Source organism: Desmodus rotundus, chromosome 1, assembly GCF_022682495.2.
Source record: "Desmodus rotundus isolate HL8 chromosome 1, HLdesRot8A.1, whole genome shotgun sequence".
NCBI classification, from domain to species: Eukaryota; Metazoa; Chordata; class Mammalia; order Chiroptera; family Phyllostomidae; genus Desmodus; species Desmodus rotundus.
In genome coordinates this window covers 65827025-65850303 of record NC_071387.1, presented here as the reverse complement: position 1 = coordinate 65850303, position 23279 = coordinate 65827025, and the positions used below count along the sequence as shown (strand labels likewise).

The window sequence follows — 23279 nt, the reverse complement described above, 5'->3', positions numbered from 1 at the left end:
TAGCCACTCCGAGAAGGTGGCCACGTTCGTTCGCTGCTCTCAAGTTGTTTACTGACAGGCCATTTGAGGCCACTTCCTGCTATTGTCACTTGGCCTCTCTTTAGAAGTGCCTCTCTCCTTTCTTTAATCTGCTCTGGAAAACCACAAACAAAGTTAGGACTGGGTATATAATAAAAGTAGGTTAGTTGTGATTGGCAGTCTGAGGCTTTGCCTGTGCCTGAAGTGCATGGAACTTGTTAACATGTGTTTTGACTCCTGCTTCTGGATAGAGAAGGCATTTCTTTGATAGAGAACTGTAGCTGGCAAAGGTGTAAAAACTTTTGAGCACCTGCTTTGTGCAAGGCTCTACATTAAGTTCTGGATAATATAAAGAAAAATAAAGTATTTTCTTGCCCTCATTGAGCTAAGTTTAGTAGAGGCACACAAACCATTAGAATACCACCACATGGTAATTGTTAAAATGAAGGTACATACATAGAATGGGGAAGCAGAGGGGTAGGACCCAGGTCTGCACTGAGAGCCAAGGGAGGCTCGACAGAGGAGGTAGCCTCAGCAGCACTGAGATGTACAAGATGAATAGGATTTTACCAGGCAGAGCACCAAGAAGAAGGAATAATCCAGAAAGAACAGCATGTGCAAAAGGGCAGATCCTTGGGCTTGCCTACAGAGGCAGCAGTCCTGACAGACATGAGCAGTCAGGGAGGAGAGGGAAATAGGAAAGTAGTAAGGGCTGTGACACCACCTATGAAGAGGTCTTGCCCAAAAACACAGCACCTGAACTAGATCAAAAGTTTAGCTCTCATTACCAATTCACAGAAGCCGAATCTCCTGGGGAGCTTCTTAAAAGCGCAGAGTCTGATTCAGTAGACCTTGAGTGGAATCCAAGATTCTGCATTTCTAGCAGACTGCCTCCAGGTGATACCGATGCTGCTGGTCCTTGGGCCATATTTTAGTAGCAAAGCTAGGGAACAGAAGAAATGATGACATGCATGTGCAATCAATAAAGCCAGAATATGGGAAACTTTCTGACAACTTTTCTTAAAGGATGGGGAGGAAACATATAATTTCCTATAGAGACATAACAACCAATTGCAATGTGAAGACTTTGTTTAGGTCCTAAATCAAAGTGTCAACAAATACTCTTTAGGACAATTGTGGAAATGTAAAAACTGAGAATTTGATGATATTGGGGAATTTTTGTTGTTCGGGGGAGATGCTGATGATGGTATGATGATTGTTTTAAAACATGAGTCTTCAAAAATATACTTTATGATTCTATGTTTATGACATTCTGGAAAAGGTGAAACTAAAGAATAGAAAATAAATCTGTGGTTATGATATAGTAGGCAGTTAGACAGACGAGCAGAGTCAGAAGGACAGGTCAGGTACAGAAGATCACCAGGGCTAAAAGTATTATAGGGTGGGACTTTGCCCCGAGGGTGACCTTTCCTTCCCTAGCATATCACTGGTCATGTGGTTCCAATCTTCCCCCCCCCCCCACGCCGATCCTCTCTCCCCTGGCACGTTGCTGGCCGTGTGGTATACTCCCTTAGAGGAGGAACAAGGCGGTGGAAGGAGAGCCTTAAATGAGTCCTTTGCACAACCACTCTCTTAAACATTAAGCCCTCCGGGCAGTGAGGTTCTGGCCCACATCAAGTCATTTTAGGAACAAAGTTTTAGGTCTGCTGACCAGAGAGACAGAGTTCTGGTGAAACTAGAGATAACATCTAGGCCTCAGTCGTGTTTCAGCTCCAGACCCAGAAAAGCAGCAAGGCAATGACAGGGTTGATGGCAGGGCCGGCTGCAGTGGCTAATGACCTCCTACTGTGGCACTGACCACAGCCCTGAGGAGACACACCTGGACGGCTGATGAATATTCTATTGAGATTTTCCCCTGAGACCTCCAGATAAAAGTCCTTAAAATGAACCCAGAGCAGCATTTTCCTTCTCCCCTCCCCACAGCACCCTACTGGTGCCTTTCTTCCTTAGCCCCGTCTTCCCTCAAGGCACATACCTTTGCTTTCCCAGCCTAGCTGGCTCACTTCTTCTACCTCTGTGACTTTCTAAATAAACTTCTGTTTGTATTTGAGTTCCTTGGCTCTGAATTCTTTTCTTAGCCAAATTCAAGGACCAAGGTCTAACACCTGGTAGTGTTGCCATTAACAGTTCCTTGGAGGTGGAAGAGGGAGAATTTTGAGGGGTGACAGAACTGTTCTGTGTCCTGATTGTGATGGTTATATGACTAAATGAGCTTATAAAACCTCAGACCTGTACCTTAAAAAGGTAAGTATTATTGTTTGTAAAGTATAAACTTGACCAGAACCAAAAATAAACCCCCAAAAGGAGCATTGTTGTTTAGAGATACATACTGAAATATTTACAAAATACATATCTGAGATTTGCTTTGGAATAATAGAAGAGGGTGTTTTTGAGGGGGGTATATAGATAGTGCAACACTATCTATATCTATCCTTCAACAAATAACTGTTGAAATGGAGTGGTAGACACATTAAATGAGTCTTTCTACTTTGTATGTGTTTTAAAAGTTTCCATAATAAGAAGTTTTTTTAAAAACTAAAGAAGCAAAGGGCTTCATTAAATAAGGTAACCCCAGAAGCATCCGTGTAACCAGAACACCAGAAGGTAGATTGGTTCAGCTAGTGTCGAGGGGTTGGCCTTTAGGAGTGGGTACCCTTAAAGCAACAGTTCTAGTCGAGCCTGTGGTTGTTACCTGTCCTCTTCGTTCCACAGGGCGAAGAACTGACAAGGATCTTATCCGCACCTGAGGAAGCAAATAGCAAACTGTGTGAGAGAGCCTCTCTCAGGCCTCTGTGTAAGAAGGCCTGTCACCAAGGAGGCTTTGGTAAACAAGATGTCTATCAGCAGCATGGGTGGGGTCAAGCTGGTGCTGAAGCCACAGACTCTCTGGAACCAGGAAGCTGGAAAGGTGAGGGACTGGTCAGTGCGGTGCCTCACAATCCTTGGGGCTGGCCTCTGTGGTTCCTGAAATATGCTGTGAGGAAGTTGGCCCTGGCGCATCTGAGACATCGTACCCCATGGAAGGGCTGCATCACAATGGCCTATGAATCTCATGCTTTGATTACTCGGCCTTGTCTTCACCCTTTCAGAGACCAAGAAACAACTTGGGGAAATGGAAACAGGGGTAATTAAAGAGGGAGGAGGCCAGGCAGGGGTAAAATGTGAGTAAAGAGCAGATGAAATTTATTTGGTGGAAAAGAAAGGTACACAGATTGGGCAAAAGCTGGATGATGGGTTATGGGACATTCCTTTAGTAAAGGGGAGCCTTGAGCAAATTTAAACCTAAGGAAAAGGCAATCCGTTAGAGTAAAGATTTAAAATATAAGAGAAAAAAAGGGCGAAGATCCTGAAGGAGAGAGAAGTGGAATGGAAAGCTCAAGATCTTAGAGTTTGCCTGGAGAGAAGGAATGGTGTGGAGCAGACCCATTGTTTTGTCTGCCACAATCTCCTTTTCTTCCCGGACCTTCTGCTGATTCTTCATTGGGGGCTGTCCCACCTCCCATTTTCCCTTTCCCCCAAGTCCATTCAGATGGTTTCCATAGGAACAGCCAAGGTAAGACACTGTGACCCATCTCTGTGTTTAGAGTTCAGTGGTCCAGGACTGGGTCTTGACCCAAGCTGGGTAATCAGAATGTATCATTGAGAATTTGAATCAGAATTGAGCTCTCTCAGCTCCATCTGGTGGCCTGATAGAATAGAGATGTAAACCTGGGCAGTATTGGTGACCTGTTTGACCAGAAGGGTGGAAGAGCAGGCAGAACTAGTCAACAGTGCAAGAGAATATTGAAGCAGTCCCCAAAAGGGCTATAAAGACAAAAGACAGTCCAACTGAAAAAGAAGTCCCTGGCTCCAGCTATGCCCAGGCATCTAACCACATAAAGATGTTCCCAATATACCCATGACCTTTATAGTAGAGTCACATTTTTACGTAAGCCAGTTTAAGTTGGGTTTCTGTGACTTAAAGCCAGGAGTGCTAACAGAACTCTCTGCTAAGAAAGAAGGGGAAGTGGAGAGTATGTGAACATCTAAGACACATTTTTAGAATGAGAGAATATTCACACTTTCTGAACGAAGTAGGACAAAAAGTTCTCTATTGAAATTGGGAGGTCCATGCATAAGGTCAGAAGCCTTGGAGTGGAAAAGATTTGAACTAGTGAGAGGGTCATCCGTTTTTATTAAATTCTCTAATCATTATAACAGTTGGAAACAGGATCTAAAATGTAGTATATTCTGTTAATGGGGATAGTCACTGCCGGGAAAGTTCCAGACTAGACACCAAGAAGAGCCACATATCTTTAATCTCGCTCATTAGCAATGCAGCTTGGAGAACAAATGATACAAAGTTATGTGGGACTGGACTCTCCTCTTAAGTATGAAAATTAGATGAAATTTAATTTTAAAAATATTTGAGGGGCTTCTGGCCAAGATGGAGGCATAGGTAGATATGCTTTGCTTCCTTGCACCACCAAAAGGATAACAACCAATTCAAAAACAAAAAACAACCAGAACTATCAGAGAATTGAATTGCATGGAAGTCCGACAACCAAGAAGTTAAAGAAGAAACATTCATCCAGACTAGTAGGAGGGGCAGAGATGGGCAGCCAGGGTGGAGAGAATGTGTGGCAAGGCAGCAGCTGGCAGACCGGGCAGGCAAGGTGGTGGCTGCCGGACCAGACTGTCCCACATTCACATGTGGATAAACTGGGAGGAACAACTGGGGAGTTAGACAGACCACACAACCCAGGGTTCCAGCATAGGGAAAATGAAGCCTTAAAATCTATGGCTGTAAAAACTTCTGGGGTTTGCAGCGATGGAAGAAACTACCAGTATCATAGGGGAATCCTTTGGAGGCACCCACGGGATCTTAGAATGTACTCAAGACCACTCACCCAGGAATCAGCACCAGGGCAGCACCTCAAAGGGCACAATTTGCTTATGGGAAATGGGGGAAGTGACTGAAAGCAGAGCAAGAACTGAGCAAGCACTATTGTTCCCTCTTTGACCCCTCCTCCACATACAGCAGCACAATGCAGGGAAGTGGATTTCCTTGCCTGGTGAATACCTAAGGCTCCGCCCCTTACAACATAACAGGTGCACTGAGAGAAAGAAATATGGCCCAAATGAAAGAACAGATCGAAACTCCAGAAAATAACTAAGCAATGAGGAGATAGCCAACCTATTGGAGGTAGGGTTCAAAACACTGGTAATCAGGATGCTCACAGAAATGAGTGAGTACAGCCACAAAATAAAGGAAGAAGTGAAGGCTATACAAAGTAAAATAAAGATATACAGGGAACCAACAGCGAAGGGAAGGAAACCAGGACTCAAATCAACAATTTGGAACAAAAGGAATAAATAAACATTCCATCGGAACAGAATGAAGAAACAAGAATTCAAAAAGAAGAGAGGCTTAGGAACTCTGGCACAAATTTAAACGTTCCAAAGTCCAAATCATAGAGGTGCCAGAAGGAGAAGAGGAAGAGCAAGAAATTGAAAACTTAGTTGAAAAGATAATGAAAGGAAACTTCTCCAATCTGGTGAAGGAAATAGACATACATGTCCTGGAAACTTAGAGAGTCCCAAATAAGTTGGATCCAAAGAGGAACACACCAAGGCACATCATAATTAAATTGCCAAAGATTAAAGATTAGGAGAGAATCTTTTTTTTTTTTTTTTTTTTTTTTAGGAGAGAATCTTAAAATCAGCAAAAGAAAGGCAGAAGGTTACCTACAAAGGAGTTCCCATAAGACTATCAGCTAATTTCTCAAAAGAAACCTTACAGGCAAGAAGGAACGGGAAAGAAGTATTCAACGTGATGAAAAGTAAGGACCTACATCCAAGCTGGATATTCTATCCAGCACAGATATCATTTAGAATGGAAGGGCAGATAAAGTGCTTCCCAGACAAGGTCAAGTTAAAGGAGTTCATCACCACCAAGCTCTTATTATATGAAATGTTAAAGGGACTTAACCTAAGAAAAAGAAGATGATCAATAATATGAACAGTAAAATGACAAAAAAACTCACAAGTATCAACAACTGAATGTAAAAAAACAAACAAAAAAACCAGAAATAAACTAAGCAAGCAAGCAGAACAGGAACAGAATCACAGAAATGGAGATCAGCAGGGAGGAGGAAGTGGGGAGAATGGGGGAAAAGGTACAGAGAATAAGCATAAATGGTCAGTACAAAATAGGGGAATTAAGAACAGTATGGGAAATGGAGAACCAAAGAACTTATATGTATTACCCATGGATATGAACTAAAGGCACAGGTCGGCGGGGGCGGGGGGGGGGGGTTGGAATGCTGGGGGATAAAGGAGAGAAAAAAAATGGGACAACTGTAACAGCATAATTGATAAAATATACTTAAAAAATATTCGACTGTTTCCAAAATGATGAATAGGACCATACTTAGATTTATCTTCCCATGGAAATGTTACTAATACACGTTAGGTTGAGCATTTTGAAGAAACCTTTGACAGGATTTGTAGGGACAGGTTTAGAGAATAATTTGGGGCATGTCTTTGCATATACCAACTAACAACAAGCAACCCAAGGATTTTCATGGTGGCCACCTTTCCAGCCAGTCAGTTAGGAACAAGAAAGTTGGGGGGGTTGGGTTGTCTCTGAGCCACAGCCCTCTTTGTGGTCCTCCTGTGATCTGTTTGATTTCCTACCGGATGATGACCAAATTAAATCCTACCGTCAAATTCCGCCCATGCAAGAAACTGCCAGAACCCCAGTACCAGTTGCCAGAATTGCTACCTGAGCATGTCAGGCCCAAAAGAGACATCCCCCAGGCTCTAGTGAAACAAAGCCTTTCTTTTCCCACTGGGATCAGAACCTGAATTTCATCTGTGTAATCAGAATGACTAGGAAAGCTCTGCTGCCTTCAGTGATTCCTTAGGGCAGGGAATTGAAAAAAGGTTTTCACCACAGTGCACAATAAGAAATATTTTTAATAAAATATCATCATATAGTATGTGTAAATATGAAACTGAAACATCAGTTAGTGTAATTATTGACTTGTTAGAACTTAATTATACCCTTTTACTTTTTGTTTTGTGTTTGTTCTCTGCTTTTTTTCTGTTTTCTTTTTCCCATCTTCTTGGAGATTATTTGAACATTTTCTAGAATTCCATTGGGATTTCTCTATACTGTTTTTTGAATGTATCTCTTTGTTCTTCTGGCAGTTGCTCTACATATTACATTGTGTATATATAACTCATCACAATTTACAAATGCCATCATTTTACCTATTCAGGTGAAGCATAGAAAACTTACCTGATTTTTTATCATTTTGCTCTCTCTCATTTATAATTGTATTAAACATTTTCTCTACATACATTTAGGATCACACCAGTGGTATAATTGTATCAACCATCAAACATTATTTAGAACACTCAAAAGGATAAAGAAAGTCTATTCTATTTACCCATATTTTTGCTTCCAGTGTTATTTCTTCCTAGTGTTCCATGCTTCATCCTTTTATTACTTTATGTTTACAGAACATCATTTAACCGCTCTTTTAGAGTTAGGTCTTCTAGCAACAAATTGTTTTAATTTTCTTTCATCTGAGAATGTGTTGCTTTCCCCCTCATCCATGAAGGATATTTTCCCTGGGTATAGGATTCTGATAGGTTTTTTTTTTTTCTTTCAGCACTTAAAAAAATAGCATGCTACTTCTTTCTAGCCTCCATGGTTTCTGATGAGAAATGGGCTGTCATTCAAATTTTCTCTCATAAGTAAGTGTTTTTCTTTTGTGCTTATTTATTTATTTATTTATTTTTAAGTATACTTTGTTGATTATGCTAATACATTTTTCCCAAATTTTACCTTATCTGGAATTCCCAACTGGGTGGGCATGACCTCGGCATTTGCACCCACAATCTTGGTGCCAGCGTACAAACAGTCCCAGTAGTGAGCCTCCAGTGTCCCTACTGTAAGCTTTGTCTGCTCCCACGCCACAGTAGTATGGACCTTGGGGCCCAGGGAAGCCACTGGAAGACCAACCAAAAGGGTGTCCATCTGCGACCATGAGAGTTTACTCCTGCTCCGTTTCAAACCAGGGACGCTGATGGCTCACCTGTCCATTATCCATTTACAGATGTGCCTCAAATTGGTCTCTGCAGGCTTTCGGTTGTACTTTAAGACTTCACAGAACACCAGCTTGTTGGGGTCCTGGCGGAAAGGGTCCCGAAACATGGCAGCAGGAACAAGATACATGTCACTGCTGGACCCTCCAGACTCTAAAGTACTAGAGCCTTCAAAATCCACTCGGGCAACTCTTCCATGCAGTCGGGCTCACTGTCCGGGGTCCGGGTCTTGCTGCGCAGTCCTTCTCCAGTACCGTCAGTCTAGACACACGTAGTTGGACTTTATCCCCCTGAGGCAGGGACATGTACACCTGCTGAATGGCTTTGCTCAAGTGGGAACTTGCTGAGGTGGCCTTGGTGGAAGATGTTCTGCGGGGCGAGCGGGCGGCAGGGCGGGCAGGCCGTGAGAGCCAGCTGCAGAGAGAAGAAGAGGGAATGCTGCTCAGATGCTCAGTTCTTCTCCCATCCTCGCCTATACCTTAGTTTTTCTATATAGCTTGCATTACTTTGCTGAGACTTTCTATTTCTTCTGCTGTCTTTATTTCAAGCAAAATATTAGCTCATTAAAGCCTTTTTTTCCATCATGGTTGCTTTAAAGTCATTGCCAGACAACATGAATAGCTCCATCACCTCCATGTTTGCCTTTCTTTTTTTTTTTCATTCAGTTTAAGATGATAATTTTCTATTGGAACCTTGATATTTTAGTATTATGTTATACAACATTGGATCTTCTTTAAGCGTTCTATTTTGGCTGACTTTCTGTGATACTATTTTGGCAGGGCAGGTGGGAGATACTGCCTTATTTTAGCCAGATGGAGACAGATGTCCAGATTGGCAAACTGACACCTGAGAGGTGACTCCCCTTTACCGAGGATGGGAGTGAAAGTCCAGGCTCTCCAGGTAGTCTCCACTGACAACAGAGGAGGTGGGGGGAGTCTCTTTACTGGCTGGCTGGGATGAAACTGTAACTCCCTAATTGGTTTTCTCTGATACCACCTGGCAGGATTATTGGGAAACATCATTACAACCTCATAAGGGTGGAAGTATAGGTTTACGTTCAACCTTTGCCTGTGTGGTTGGGTTGCAGTTTTTTGCCTATTTGTTTTCCTGTGGTGTTTAGCTAGAGGAAAATGTTATTATCTTAAATTTCTGTCTTGCTAGTCTGACCCTTTCCTGGTCCTCTGACTGGAGAAAGGAGGCTATTGTTGAGGATTTTTTGGACTATGCCTGTTGGCACTTTGAGTCACTGGCTTCTTCACTTCCAAGTCTGAGATGTATGAGGAAAAAAGAAAACCCAGGGCACTCACCACCGTGGCATTACTCAGGTCCTGGAGTATCTAGCCAGCCTGTCTTCTCTTTCCACATTTCAGGTATTTGTTTTATATGTGTGTGTGGGGTTTACTTAGCAAGAGGAATAGCAAAGTATGTCTATTTCTCATTCCTGGTAGCTAAATTCAGTGGGATGTTTATAGCAAGCTAGTGGTTTCCCCAATACCAAGGGACCAGATTAGTAGCTGAGAGGGAATGCAGATAAAAATAAAAAAGAAGCCCTGGCTGGGTAGGGCTTCTGGGTAGCTCAGTGGGTTGAGATTGGGCTGCAAACCAAAGGGTTGCTGGTTCAATTCCCAGTCAGGGCGTATGCCTGGGTTGTGGGCTAGGTCCCCAGTGGGGGCCATGTGAGAAGCAACCACACATTGATATTTCTCTCCCTCTCCTTCTCCATCCCTTCCCTTCTCTCTAAAAATAAATGAAATTTTAAAAAAACTTTTAAAAAATAAAAAAAAAAGAAGAGGAGCAAGTGCTGCATCCTGCGGACTTCTACATCTAGAGGGAAGAGGAGGAAGAAATAGCAAGGAAGCTAAGAAGGCACAGCTTGTGAGGTAGGAGGAAAAACAAGAGAGCAAGATGACTAATATTAATGACCATTTTTAAAGTTTAAGTGGGGACATAATCCTGACTACAACAGGTTTGAGAAAGAATGTGGAAGAAGGAAGTTACCAAAGTCACATGTCATCTGATTCCATTTATAAGAAATATCCAGAATAGGCCAATCTGTAGGGACAAAGGTAACTTTGTGGTTGCCTAGGGCTAGGGTGGGCAGCAATTTGGGGGACTAGGGATGGGGAATGACTTCTAATGGGCATGAGGTTTCTTTGAGGGGATGAAGAAAATGTTTTTACATTAGATTGTGGTGATTGCTGCACAACTCTTGAGATTTTTAAAAAATTGAACTGTATACTTTAAATGGATAAATTTTATAGTATATGACTTATATTTCAATAAAGATGTTTAGGGAAGGAAGGAAGGAATGAAGAAAGGAAGGAAGGGAGAAAATGACACACACTGGCAAAAAAAAGTGTGGAACTTTTATGCAGGACTAATTTCCTTTACATAGAAAGTGTTAACTCAACAAAATATGATAAAAGATAAAGCAGAGAAATATTTTAAAAACATGCTTTAACTCATAGTAGTAGAGCTATAAAAATAACATTTATTTCATCTATCAGACTAACAAATCCCAAAGTTTGATAACATTCAGCAAGATCTTAGAGAGAGGTACTCTCACACGTTGCTAGTGGGAGTATAAATTGGAAAAATCCCCTTTGGAGAGCAGTTTAGCAGTATCTATTGATCAAAATTATAAATGTACATACACTTAAACCAGGCACTCCTACTTCTAGTAATTATCTTACATTCTTACTCCCAGACGTGGGAAATCACTTCCATGCAAGCTTATCCATATAATTACAGCTTTCTTTGTAGTATCAAATAACTGGAAACAAATGTCCATTAGGAGACCAATAAAAGGCAATGAGGAGACTCTTCATGTATCAAAAGAGGAAGTTCCCCATGATGTATATGTATTGTTAAGGGAAAAATACAAGGACAAGAGGCAGCATTATTTATATATATATGATGTGATAGAATACATTTGTAGCAACCAAAAAATTTTATGAAGATATAAATAAAGAAACTAATAATCCTAGATAACTGAGCAGGCTGAGGGGGAAACTGGAAGATAGGGAAGAAAGCTGTATGACTTTTCATAATTTTTGAAACTTTAAGCATATATTTTAGAAGAGAGAGTGTGTGGTAAGAAAGTAGAAATAGTAAGTATAGCAATTTATCTTAAGTTTGTTTGGATTGCTATAAAAATACCATAGACTGGGAAGCATATAAACAACACAGATTTATTTCTTATAGTTCTGGTGGTCACAAAGTCCAAGATCAAGGTTCGGACAGATTCAGGGTCTGGTTAGAGCCCACTTCCTCACAGGCAGCTGTCTTCTCACTATGTCTTTACATGGCAAAAAGGCATGGGAATTTTGGAGGGTCTTTTTTATAAAGGCCTTAAAACCATTCATGAGAGTTCACCCTCTTGACCTAATCACCTCCCAAAGGCCCACGTCCTCACACTGTCAGATTGGGGGTTAAGATTTCAACAAATGAATTTTAGGAACAAAAATTCAACCTACAGCACAATTATTACAGCTTTGCAGTAAGGAAGAGGGAGGAGATTTGCACAGAAGTGGTAGCTACTGCAAAGGGAAGGTTGTGGGTCAAAATGGGATTTGTAAAGATTGGAGATATTCCAGCACGTTTTTAGGCTAATTGGGATGATCCAGACATTTAGGGTTTTTCCTGTCTTTTGGTATATTACTGAACCTTTTAATTACCTCCATTATACCTCTTTTGTTTTGTTTTGCTTATGTGTTTCTTTTCCATTAAGTAAAAAATCCCTGAAATCAGGGACCATCTGGACCCTCCCTTTTCATCTCTTGCCCCTGGCCTGATGCTGTCTGCCTTAAAGTAGGTGCTCAGCACGTTTGTTGAATGATGTTGTTGAAGATGCTCCCCACCATCTGAAGAGGCTGTCCACCATCTGAATCAATCCAGACCACTTTAGCTCCAAGTTCAGGCTTCCATCTCCTGCTTGTAGCAAGGTCAGCTTGGGTTGGAATACTATGGAAAGACGCCCCAAAGCAGCACAGCTTAAAGCAGACAGCAGTGAGAAAGACGTGAGCAAAGTTAGAGGGACATGAGTAATGAGTGATGATGATGTGGCGGCAGGGATGACAAGAGTAGCTAACACTCATTGAAGGTCTACTGTGCACCAAGAACCGTTTAACTTTTTTCCCATACTAGTTCATTTGTCCATGACAAGAACTCTAGGAGGAAGATACTGTCACCATTTTTTAGATGGAGAAACTAAGGCAGAGAGAGTGTAAGTTGTCCAAGGTCACATTGCTATTAAGGAATGAAAATACATGGGGCAAAAAGACTGCCTTGAAACAGTGACTTAATCTGATTTTTTTTAAAATAGGTTTATTCTTGCACTTTCCCTATCATCCTCTTTCCTCCTGCCTACCACCAATTATTTCACAAATGTATACCAGAACTTATTTTCCACAACCCTTAAAACCATCCCGTAGTCCCTGACCCATGGGGTAGGAAATCCATTGTAATTCTTGCTCCTGAATACAGTTACAGAAAAAATGCCAAGTATTCTTAGCTTAATTTTTTTTTAAATTTAACTTCCTTTCCCAAACACAGTGTGACATATTTTAAAATTAGTTTATTCCTACCAGTAGAAATTGCCCTTGAAATTTAGTTTTTCATGTCCAAAATGATTTTTTTTCTTGTTTCCTTGACTTTGGCCAAATATGAAACAGCTTACTAAAAATGCACGAATGCATTTCCTCCCTTAGTACTTTCTTTCTGTATTTATACCTCTCTTTGCAAAATATCCCTTATCTCAAACATACTAAAAAAACTCAGTGAATTAGGGAAAATTTTACCTTTACTGATTGCTTCTAGGTTTACCTTAACTTGAATTATCAATCCCCCCAGTCCCATTCTTATATTAAAGTCCTAATCCTCGGTACTGCAGAATGTGACTGTATTTGGAAATAGGGTCTTTAAAGAGGTCACTCAGTTAAAACGAGGTTATTAGGATGGGCTTTAATCCAATATGACTGACGTCCTTATAAGAAGAGATTAGAACAGAGACACACAGAGGAATGACCATGTGAAGACACAGAGATCACCATCTATGAGCCAATAAGAGGCCTCAGAAGAAACCAAGCCTGCCAATATCTTGTTCACAGATTTTTAGCTCCAAAATTGAGAAACTAAATTTCTGCTGTTTAGCCACCAGTTTGTGGTATTTTGTTATGGGAGCCCTAGCAAATTACTACAGGCCCCCACTCAAGCCCACCTCTTTTACTGTGTTAAATACCGTCCAAACCTGTGGCCCAGCAGCCTGCTGGATGTCTCCATTTGTATATCCCATAGACACTTCGCACTCGGTGTGTCCAAAACATCTCCCCATTTCCCCTACTCCCTGTTCCTGGCAACCACTATTCTAATTTCTGTTTCTATGAGTTTGGCTTTTTTTTTTTTTAGGATTTTTGTTTTTATTTATTTTGAGAGGGAAAGGGAGGAAGAGAGGGAGAGAAACATTGATATGCAAGAGAAATATCGATCGGTTGCCTCTGCAACCCAGGCATGTGCGCTGGCTGGGATTGAACTGGCGACCTTTCGGTTCACAGGCCAACGCTCAATCCACAAAGCTCACACCAGCCAGGGCAGCTTTTTTTTTTTTTTTTTTAAAGACTCCACATATAAGTGAGATCATATAGTATTTGTCTTTGCTGACTTATTTCACTTAGCATAATGCCCTCAAAGTCCACCCATGTTGTGGCAAATGGGAGAATTTCCTTCTTTTTATAGTTGAATAATATTCCATTTTATGTGTACACGTTTTCTTTATCCGTTAATGCATTGATTGGACACTTAGGTTGTTTCCCTGTCTTCACTATTGTGAATAATTTGGCAATGATTACCTCTAGAATAACAGCCTTGTTAGGGTGGAGCCAACAATGAGGATGTTGCTAGGTCTACAGTGGGGTTCATGGTTGTGGGGCTTGTTAACAGGGCCTTGTGCAGCATGGATCCTGTCTGGTCCCTGGTAGGATAGGACTGCCTCCAGTACCTTGTTCAACAGGGTGGTGCTAGGACAAGGGTTTGCTTTAGGTTTCACAGTGGGGTCCTTAGATAGCAAGCATATTACCAGGTGCATGAAGGCAGTTCCTACCAGGTCCCTGGGAGGACCTGGTAATTGGGTAGATCCCTGAGTAGGCAGGATTAGATCTCAACTGTGGCTAAGAAGGCCTGAAACCAAGGCCCAGGCCTATCTCAGGTTTCACAGCTAATATTGAGTCTGCAGGTCTGGCTCTGGAAGCATGGATTTGTGTGTCTCCTGCCAGATTCCTGGGTGGCCAAGACTGTTCCGTGACCATGGCTAGAGAGGCCTGAGTCAAGTATAGGGCTCTTTCAGGATCTCTGGGATGCAGACAGGAGTGTTTCCTGCTGGGCCTTCTGACAGCAAGACTGTTCACAGACTGCACCTACCATGGGCTGGAGCCCAGTTATAGGACTACTTCAAAATCTAGTTTGACCAAATTTAGCAGGCTTTCTTCCAGAAGTACCTGATCACAGCTGAGTGACTGGAGCTAGTTCATGGGCCACTTCAGGGTCCACAACCAGGACTGCGGTCTGTATGCCAATTACCTGATGCCTAGGTAGGCGTGACTCTTCCTGGATCCCCTAGCATATGATGCTGGTGACAGAACCAAAGCCAAACAAGGCTGTAGACAAGTCCTCAGGAATATGGAGCTAATTCTGGGTCTGTAGCCTCAACCATGGTCAGTGAGCCAGCTGCCCAGGTGTGGGGCTGCCTTGTCAAAATGAGTCTCCTCAGTCTTGGACTACACAGGGGTTTCACAATCTACCTGGATCCCTAAGTTCCCACAAGGGCACTTTTGTCCCCAGATGGATGCCAAGTTGTTGCTGGCTGGTGGGATGAGGGGGATTGAGCAAGGAATGTCTTACTACTTTTCATATTATTTTTATATAGTTTTGACTCCTATGTAAATATTTTCAAAATAAATCAAAAGGATTAAAAAGAAAACTACAGAATTTAACATATGGTCAGCCCACTGTATCTGTGAATTCTGCATCCATGGATTCAACTAAATGCAGATCATAAACATTTAGAAAAATATGTTAAGTTATTGCTGACTTGCGCTATGTAGTTAGGCCTATGATGGTTGTCGCATCTGTACTGAACATAGACTTTTCCCCTTGTCATTATTCCCTAAAAAATACAGTATAAAAACTATTTACATAGCATTCGCATTGTATTAGGTATTATAAGAAATCTGGAGATGACTTAAAGTACAAGCATATATTACGGATATTGTGGTTTTAGTTCCTGACCACCATAATAAAGTGAATATCATAACAAAGTAAGTCATACGAGTTTTTTGGTTTACCAGTACATATTAAAGTTGTTTCCAATACCATAGTCTACTTGAATGTGCAATAGTGTTATGTTTAGAAAAACAATGTGTGTACCTCCATTTAAAAACACTTTATTGCTAAAAAATGCCAACCGTCATCTGAGCCTTCAGTGAGTCATAACCGCTCTGCTGGGGGAGGGCTCTGCCTCAGTGTCGATGGCTGCCGACTGATCAGGATGATGGTTGCTGAAGGTTGGGGAGGCTGTGGCAATTCTTAAAAATAAGATAATAATTAAGTTTGCCACAGTGACTGTTCCTTTCAAGAATAACTTCTCTGTAATATGTGATGCTATCTGATAAATAACATTTTACTCAGGGTAGAACTTCTTTCAGAACTGGAGTCAATTCTCTCAAACCCTGCCGCTTCTTCATCAACTAAGTTTATATAACATTCTAAATCTTGTGCTGTCATTTCAACAGTCTTCACAGTATCTTCACCAGGAGTAAATTCCATCTCAAGTAACCACTTTCTTTCCTCATGTATAAGAAGTAACTCCTGCCCTGGCTGGTGTAGCTCAGTGGAATGAGCGTGGGCTGCAAAGCAAAGGGTCACTGGTTTGATTCCCAGTCAGGGCACAGGCCTGGGTTGTGGGCCAGGTCCCCAGTGGGGGCCATGTGAGAAGCAACCACACATTGATACTTCTCTCCCTCTCTTTCTCCCTCCCTTCTGTTCTCTCTAAAAATAAATAAATAAAATTTTTTTAAAAAAGAAGTAACTCCTCATTGTAAAAGTTTTATCATGAGATTGCAGCAATTCAGTCACCTCTTCAGGCTCCACTTCTAATTCTACTTCTCTTGCTATTTCCACCACATCCACAGTTACTTCTTCCACTGGAGTCTTGAACCCCTCAAAGTCGTCCATGAGGGCTGGAATCAACTTCTTCCAAACTCCTGTGAATGCTAATATTTGACCTCTTCCCATGAATCACAAATGTTCTTAATGGCATACAGAATGGTGAATGCCTTCCAGAAGGCTTTCGGTTTACTTTGCCCAGATCCATTAGAGGAATCACTACCTGTGGCGTCTATAGCCTTAGAAAATGCATTTCTTAAATAGTAAGACTTGAAAGTTTAAATTACTCCCTCATCCAGGGACTGCGGAATGGATGTTGCTTTAGCAGGCATGAAAACAACACTAATTTCATGGTAAATCTCCATCAGAGCTCTTGGTTGACCAGCTGCATTATCAATAAGAAGTAATATTTTGAAAAAAATCTTTTTTCTGAGCAGTAAGTCTCCACAGCGGGCTTAAAATATTCAATAAGCCATGTTGTAAACAGATGTGCTGCCATCAGAGCTTTGGTGTTCTATTTTTAGAGCATGGGCAGAGTAGATTTAGCATAATGCTTAAGGGCCTTAGGATTTTCAGAATATTAAATGAGGACTGGCTTCAACTTAAAGTCACCAGCTGCATCAGCCCCTAACAAGAGACTCACAATGCCCTTTGAAGCCTTGAAGACCAGCACTGACTTCTCCTCTCTAGCTATGGAAGTCCTAGATGGCACCTTCTTGCAATACAACGCTGCTCCGTCTACACTGAAAATCTGTTGTTTAGCGTAGCCATGTTCATTCATTATCTTAGCTACACCTTCTGGATAGCTTGCTGCAGCTTCTGCATCAGCACCTGCTGCTCCCCCTTTCATTTTTATGTTAGAGAGACTTCTTTCCTTAAACCACACGAAGCAACCTCTGCTATCTTCAAACATTCCTTCTGCAGCTTCCTCACCTCTCTCAGTCTTCATGGAATTGCAGAGAGCTGGGCCTTGCTCTGGATTAGGCTTTGGCTTAAGGGAATGTTGTGGCTGGTTTGATCTTCTATCCAGACCACTAAATATTTCCTTATCAGCAATAAGGCTGTCTTACTTTCTTATCATCTGTATGTTCACTGGAGTAGCACTTAAAATCTTTTTCTGCCCTGGCTGGTGTAGCTCAGTGGATTGAGCACGGACCTGCGAACCAAAGGGTCGCTGGTTCAATTCCCAGTCAAGGCACATGCCTGGGTTCCAGGCCAGGTCCTCAGTTCGGGGCACATGAGAGGTAACCACACATTGCTGTTTTTCTCTCTGTCTTTCTCCTTCCCTTCCCCTCTCTCTAAAAATAAATAAATAAAATCTTCAAAAATAATAAAATTTTTTTAAGTTTTTGATTTTAGAGAGGGGAAGGGGCGGGGGGCTGGGTAGAGACAGAGAGTGAGAGAGAGAGAAACACTGACCTGTTACTCTACTCATGAATACATTCATCAGCTGACTCCTGCATGTGCCCCAACCAGGGATCAAACCCGAAACCTTGGCATGTAACCAACTGAACTACCTGGCCAGGGCTAGAGTAGCACTTTTAATTTCCTGAAAAACTTTTCCTCTGCAGTCACAGCTTGGCTGACTGGCACAAAAGGCCCAGTTGTCAGCCCATCTCAGCTTTGGGCATCCCTTCCTTGCTAAATGCAATCATTTCTAGCTTTTGATTTAAAGTGCAAGATGTGCTACTCTTCCTTTCACCTGAACACTGAGAGACCATTGTAGGGTTATCAGCTGGACTGATTTCAATATTGTGTGTCTCAGAGAATAGGGAAGCTCAAGTAGAGGGAGAAAGATGGAGGAAGGCTGGTTGGTGGAGCAGTTACAACACACACAACATTTCTCAATTATCTTTGTCATCTTATGCCCTGGCCCGGTAGCGCAGTTGGTTAGAGTGCCGTTCCCATACACCAAAGTTGCAGGTTCAATCCCTGGTCAGGGCAAATACAAGAATCAACCAATGGCCCTGACTGGTGAAGTGCAGTGGTTTGGCTTGTCCTGCAAACTGAAAGGTCACTGGTTTAATTCCTGGTCAGGGCACATGTCTGGGTTGCGGGCAATGTCCCTGCCTGTAGGCATGAGAGAGGCAACTGATCGATGTTTCTCTCACACATCAGTGTTTCTCTCCCTCTTTCCCCCTCACTCTAAACATAAATAAAATCTTAAAAAAATAGAATCAACCAATGAATGCATAAATAAGTGGAAGAACAAATCAATGTTTCTCTCTACCCCCCTCTCTAAAAATCAATAAAAAATCAAAAATAAAAACTTTGCTATCTTATGTGACATCCCAAAATAATTACAATAGTAACATCAAAGATCACTGATCACAGATCACTATAATAAATATAATTTTAAAAGTTTGCAAAATGTGTGAGAATTATCAAAATGTAACAGAGACACAACATGAGAAAATGCTGTTCGAAAAAATGGCACCCATAGACTGCTGAAAGTCAGGTTGCTACAAATCTTCAATTTGTAAACAATATCTGTGAAGCTCAATAAAATGAGGTATGGCTGTATATGGAAGGATGTACACAGTTTATATGCAAATACTACTCCGTTTTATATAAGTGACTTGAACATCTGTGGATTTTGTTGTCTGAGGTGTATTCTGGAGCTAAGGGACAAATGTAAAAAGAAACAAATTACCCTAACAATATACATCAAATTGAAATATAATCAGATAAAAATTAATTTCAAGCAAATTTTGAGTACAGAATTCTGACTGTACACTGCTGGTGGGGCATATAGTCTAGGGACCAAAAAACCTGCGAGGATCTTAAAACTTTACTTTCTAGGTTTGCTAATTATAGTTATATTAGTCTCATAACCCTGAAACTATTTTGTATATATTGTAGGATATAGCGAAAATAATCCATTGATATCTTGGGAAGCAGGGTTTTCACTGTGAAATATGAAAATGTAGAAAAAAAATAGAATCTTGTAGAGTTACAGTTGAATAGGAATATCAGTATATACTCATTTAAACTGTACTTTTATATATATTAGCTTGTCCAATAATAGGGCCTACTATCAATGACACCCAAGAAACCATGAGCACATCTAACACCCAGATCTTGGTTTCCAAACATCATGCCCCACTCAATGGAAACAGAGTTCTTAAGAGAACTGGCTGATTCAGGATCTGACGCAATATAAGAACAAAGTGAATCTAGAATATTTGTGCAAGAAAGAAATAAATGTCTCAAAGACTAATGGGTCTATGTCAAAAGGATAAAGAGGTAGTTTAAAGATATCTTGAATCTAAATGTAAGAAAACCATCAGACAAATCCAGAATGTGGGCTATTCCACAAGACAAGTGACTTGCAATTGTAAAATCAATGTCGTAAGAAGTAAAGAAAACAAGGGTGGTGCTGCTGGGGGCAATTGCTCTCAATTAACCTAAAGAGACTTAATAATCAAATTCAATGCATGAACTTTGTTTAGCTCCTGGAAAGTGTGAGGACAGAGAATGGAAGGTTAAAGAATATATTTGGGGATGACTGGTAAAATTTACATATGATACCTAAATAAAATTACGCTTTAGGTGTGACTATGGTATTGAGGGTATATGGTAGAATACCTTCTTAGGAGATGCATGCTGAAGAATTCAGAGGTAACATTTCATGGTGTTTGTAATTTATTTTCAAATGGCTCAGGAAAAAAAGTGTATGTGAGTGTAATAAAACTTTTTTAACTAATAGGCATTGCTAAGTCGGAAATGACACCTAGAATTTCTGTCTTGTCACAGAGGTGCCATCACTGAGATGGGGAACTCTAAAGGAAGAGCAGGCATACAGGGAGTGGTAAGAGACCAAACAGAAAATGAAGCTGGGACTTCTGGTCAAGATGGAGGCATAGACAGACACACTGTGCCTCCTGGCACAACCAAAACAAGGACAACAACAAATTTAAAAACAAAAAACAACCAGAACTGACAGAAAATCGAATTGTATGGTAGTCCAACAATCAAGGAGTTAAAGAAGAAACATTCATCCAGATTGGTAGGAGGGGCGGACAGGACTCACAGCAAGGCAGCAACCAGAGGACCAGGGCACCAAAGGTGGTGGCTGGCAGACCAGGTGAGGTGGTGGCTTGCTGACTGAGCAGTCCCACATTCGAATGCAGATAAACTGGGAGGAACAACTAGGGAGCAAGACAGACTACACAACCCATGGTTCCACCTCAGGGAAATAAAGCCTCAAAGCCTCTGCCTGAAAACACCTGTGGGGGTTGAGGTGGCAGCAGGAGAAACTCCCAGCCTCACAGGAGAGTTCGTTGGAGAGAGTCACAGGGTTCTAGAATGTACACAAGCCCACCCACCTGGGAATCAGCAGCAGAAGGGCCCAACTTGATTGTGGGTAGCCGGGGAAGTGACTGAAAACCAGAAGAGAGTGAAGCAAGCAGCACTGTTCCCTCTCGGACCCCTCCCCCACATACAGTGTCACAATGCAGCTACCTGGTGGCCCCGCCCTGGTAAACACCTAAGGCTCCACCCCTTACTATGTAACAGGCGCTTCAAGACAATAAAAATGGCCCAAATGAAAGAACAGTTCAAAGCTCCAGAAAAAAATACAACTAAGCAACGAAGATATAGCCAACCTATCAGATACACAGTTCAAAACACTGGTTATCAGGATGCTCCAGGAACTCACTGGGTACTTCAACAGCATAAAAAAGACCCAGGCAGCAATGAAGGTTGCATTAAATGAAATAAAGAAAAATCTACAGGGAACCAACAGAGAAGGGAAGGAAACCAGGAGTCAAGTCAACAATTTGGAGCAGGAGGAAGAAATAAATATTCAACCAGAAAAGAATGAAGAAACAAGAATTTTAAAAAATGAGGAGAGGCTTAGGAACCTCCAGGACATCTTGAAACGTTCCAACATCCGAATTATAGAAGGAGAAGAAGAAGAGCAAAAATGGAAAACTTATTTGTACAAATAATGGAGAATTTCCCCAAATGGCAAAGGAAATAGACTTCTAAGTAGTTCGGGAAGCTCAGAGTCCCAAAGAAGTTAAACCCAAGGAAGCACACACCAAGGCACATCATAATTACATTACCCAAGATTAAAGATAAGGAGAGAATCTTAAAAGCAGGAAAAGAAAAGGACACAGTTACCTACAAAGGACTTCCCATAAGACTGTCAGCTGATTTCTCAAAAGAAACCTTATAGGCAAGAAAGGGCTGGAAAGAAGTATTCAAAGTTATGAAGGGCAAGGACCTACATCCAAGATTACTCTAGCCAGCATTTGATAGCTTCTAAATGAAGCTCTCATTTAGAATAGAGGGGCGGATAAAGTGCTTCCCAGATAAGGTCAAGTTAAAGGAGTTCATCATCACCAAGACCTTATTACATGAAATGTTAAGAGTACTTATCTAAGAAAAAGAAGATGATCAAAACTATGAACAGTAAAATGACAACAAACTCACAACAGCAACTGTACATAAACAAAAATAAACTAAGTAAACAACTAGAGCAGGAGCATAATCAGAAAAATGGAGATCACATGGAGGGTTATCAGTGGGGAGGGGAAGAGGAGAGAATGGGGGAAAAGGTACAGGGAATAAGAAGTATAACTGGTAGGTACAAAATAGACAAGGAGGAGGTTAAGAATAGTACAGGAAATTGAGGAGCCAAAAAAACTTATATGTACGACCCATGGACATGAACTAAGTGGGGGAAATGCTGGGGGAACTAAGTGGGGGTGCAGTATGGAGAAGAATAAAGGCGAGAAAAATAAATGGGACAACTATAATAGCATAATCAATAAAATACACTTAAAGTAAAAATAATAACTAAATTCAGCAGTTAAATAAGATAAACACAATAAAATAAGTTGTTTCTTTACACCAGCAATGAACAATCTGAAAAGTTAAGAAAACAATCTGAAGAATACCTAAATAAAAATAATCAAGAATGTAAGACTTGCGCACTGAAAACCCTAAAACTGCTTAAATTTGGACCGAAATAAATGGAATATCACACATTCATGAATTGGAAGGCTTCATATGGTAATGATGGCAATGCTCCCCCAATTGATCTACAGATTAAATGCAATCCCTAGCAAAATTCCAAGAGCATAATTTGCACAAATGGGTATAAAATTCGTATGGAATTACAAGGGATCTTGAAGAGCTAAAACAATCTTGAAAAAGAAGAATAAAGTCAAGCCCTCATAGATTTTTGAATACAAAATTACAAGTCAAAACAGTATAGTACTGGCATAAGGATAGAAATATAGACCAATGGAATAGAATTGAGAGTAAGTAAACACACATCAATGGCCAATTTTCAACAAGGCTGCCAAAATAAATGAGGAAAAAACAGTCTCTTCAGTAAATGGTGGTGGGATACCTATCTACCCAAGGAAGAATGGAGTTGACACCCTGCCTCACACCATATTAACAAATTAATTTAAAATGGGTCAACAATCATTTTGACTGAAAACATAAAATTCTGAGAACAAAACATAGGGTTAAATCATATGACTTGGGATTTGGCAATGGATTTGTCTTAGATATGACACCAAAACCACAGTCAACTAAAGAAGAAATAGATAAACTGACTTCATCAAAATTTAAAATGATTGTTGATCAAAGGACATTATCAAGAAAGTAAAAAGACACCTACAGAATGGGAGAACATATTTGCACATCATATTTCTAATGGGAATGTAGTATTCAGAATACATGAAGAATTCTTACAATTCAACAAGACAAGCAAATTCAAAAATGGGTTTGGAGCCCTTATGCACTGAGGTGGGATTATAAAATGGTGCAATTGCTACGGAAAACAGTATGGAATTTCCTCAAAAAACTAAAAATAGAACTACCATGTGATCCAGCAATCCTGTCTCTGGGTAAATAGCCAGAAGAATTGAAAGCAGGGTCTTACAGAGATATATGCATACCTATGTTCATAGCAGCATTATTCACAATAGCCAGAAGTTGGAAGCAACCCAAATGTTCATCAACAC

At 40.9% G+C, this 23279-nt stretch overlaps 1 pseudogene; it reads right to left on the bottom strand.

Moving 5' to 3' along the window:
- Window positions 1-7872: 7872 nt before the first annotated feature.
- LOC112302804 (glutamine synthetase pseudogene) lies at window positions 7873-16362 on the bottom strand (annotated as a pseudogene).
- Between the last annotated feature and the right edge of the window lie 6917 nt (window positions 16363-23279).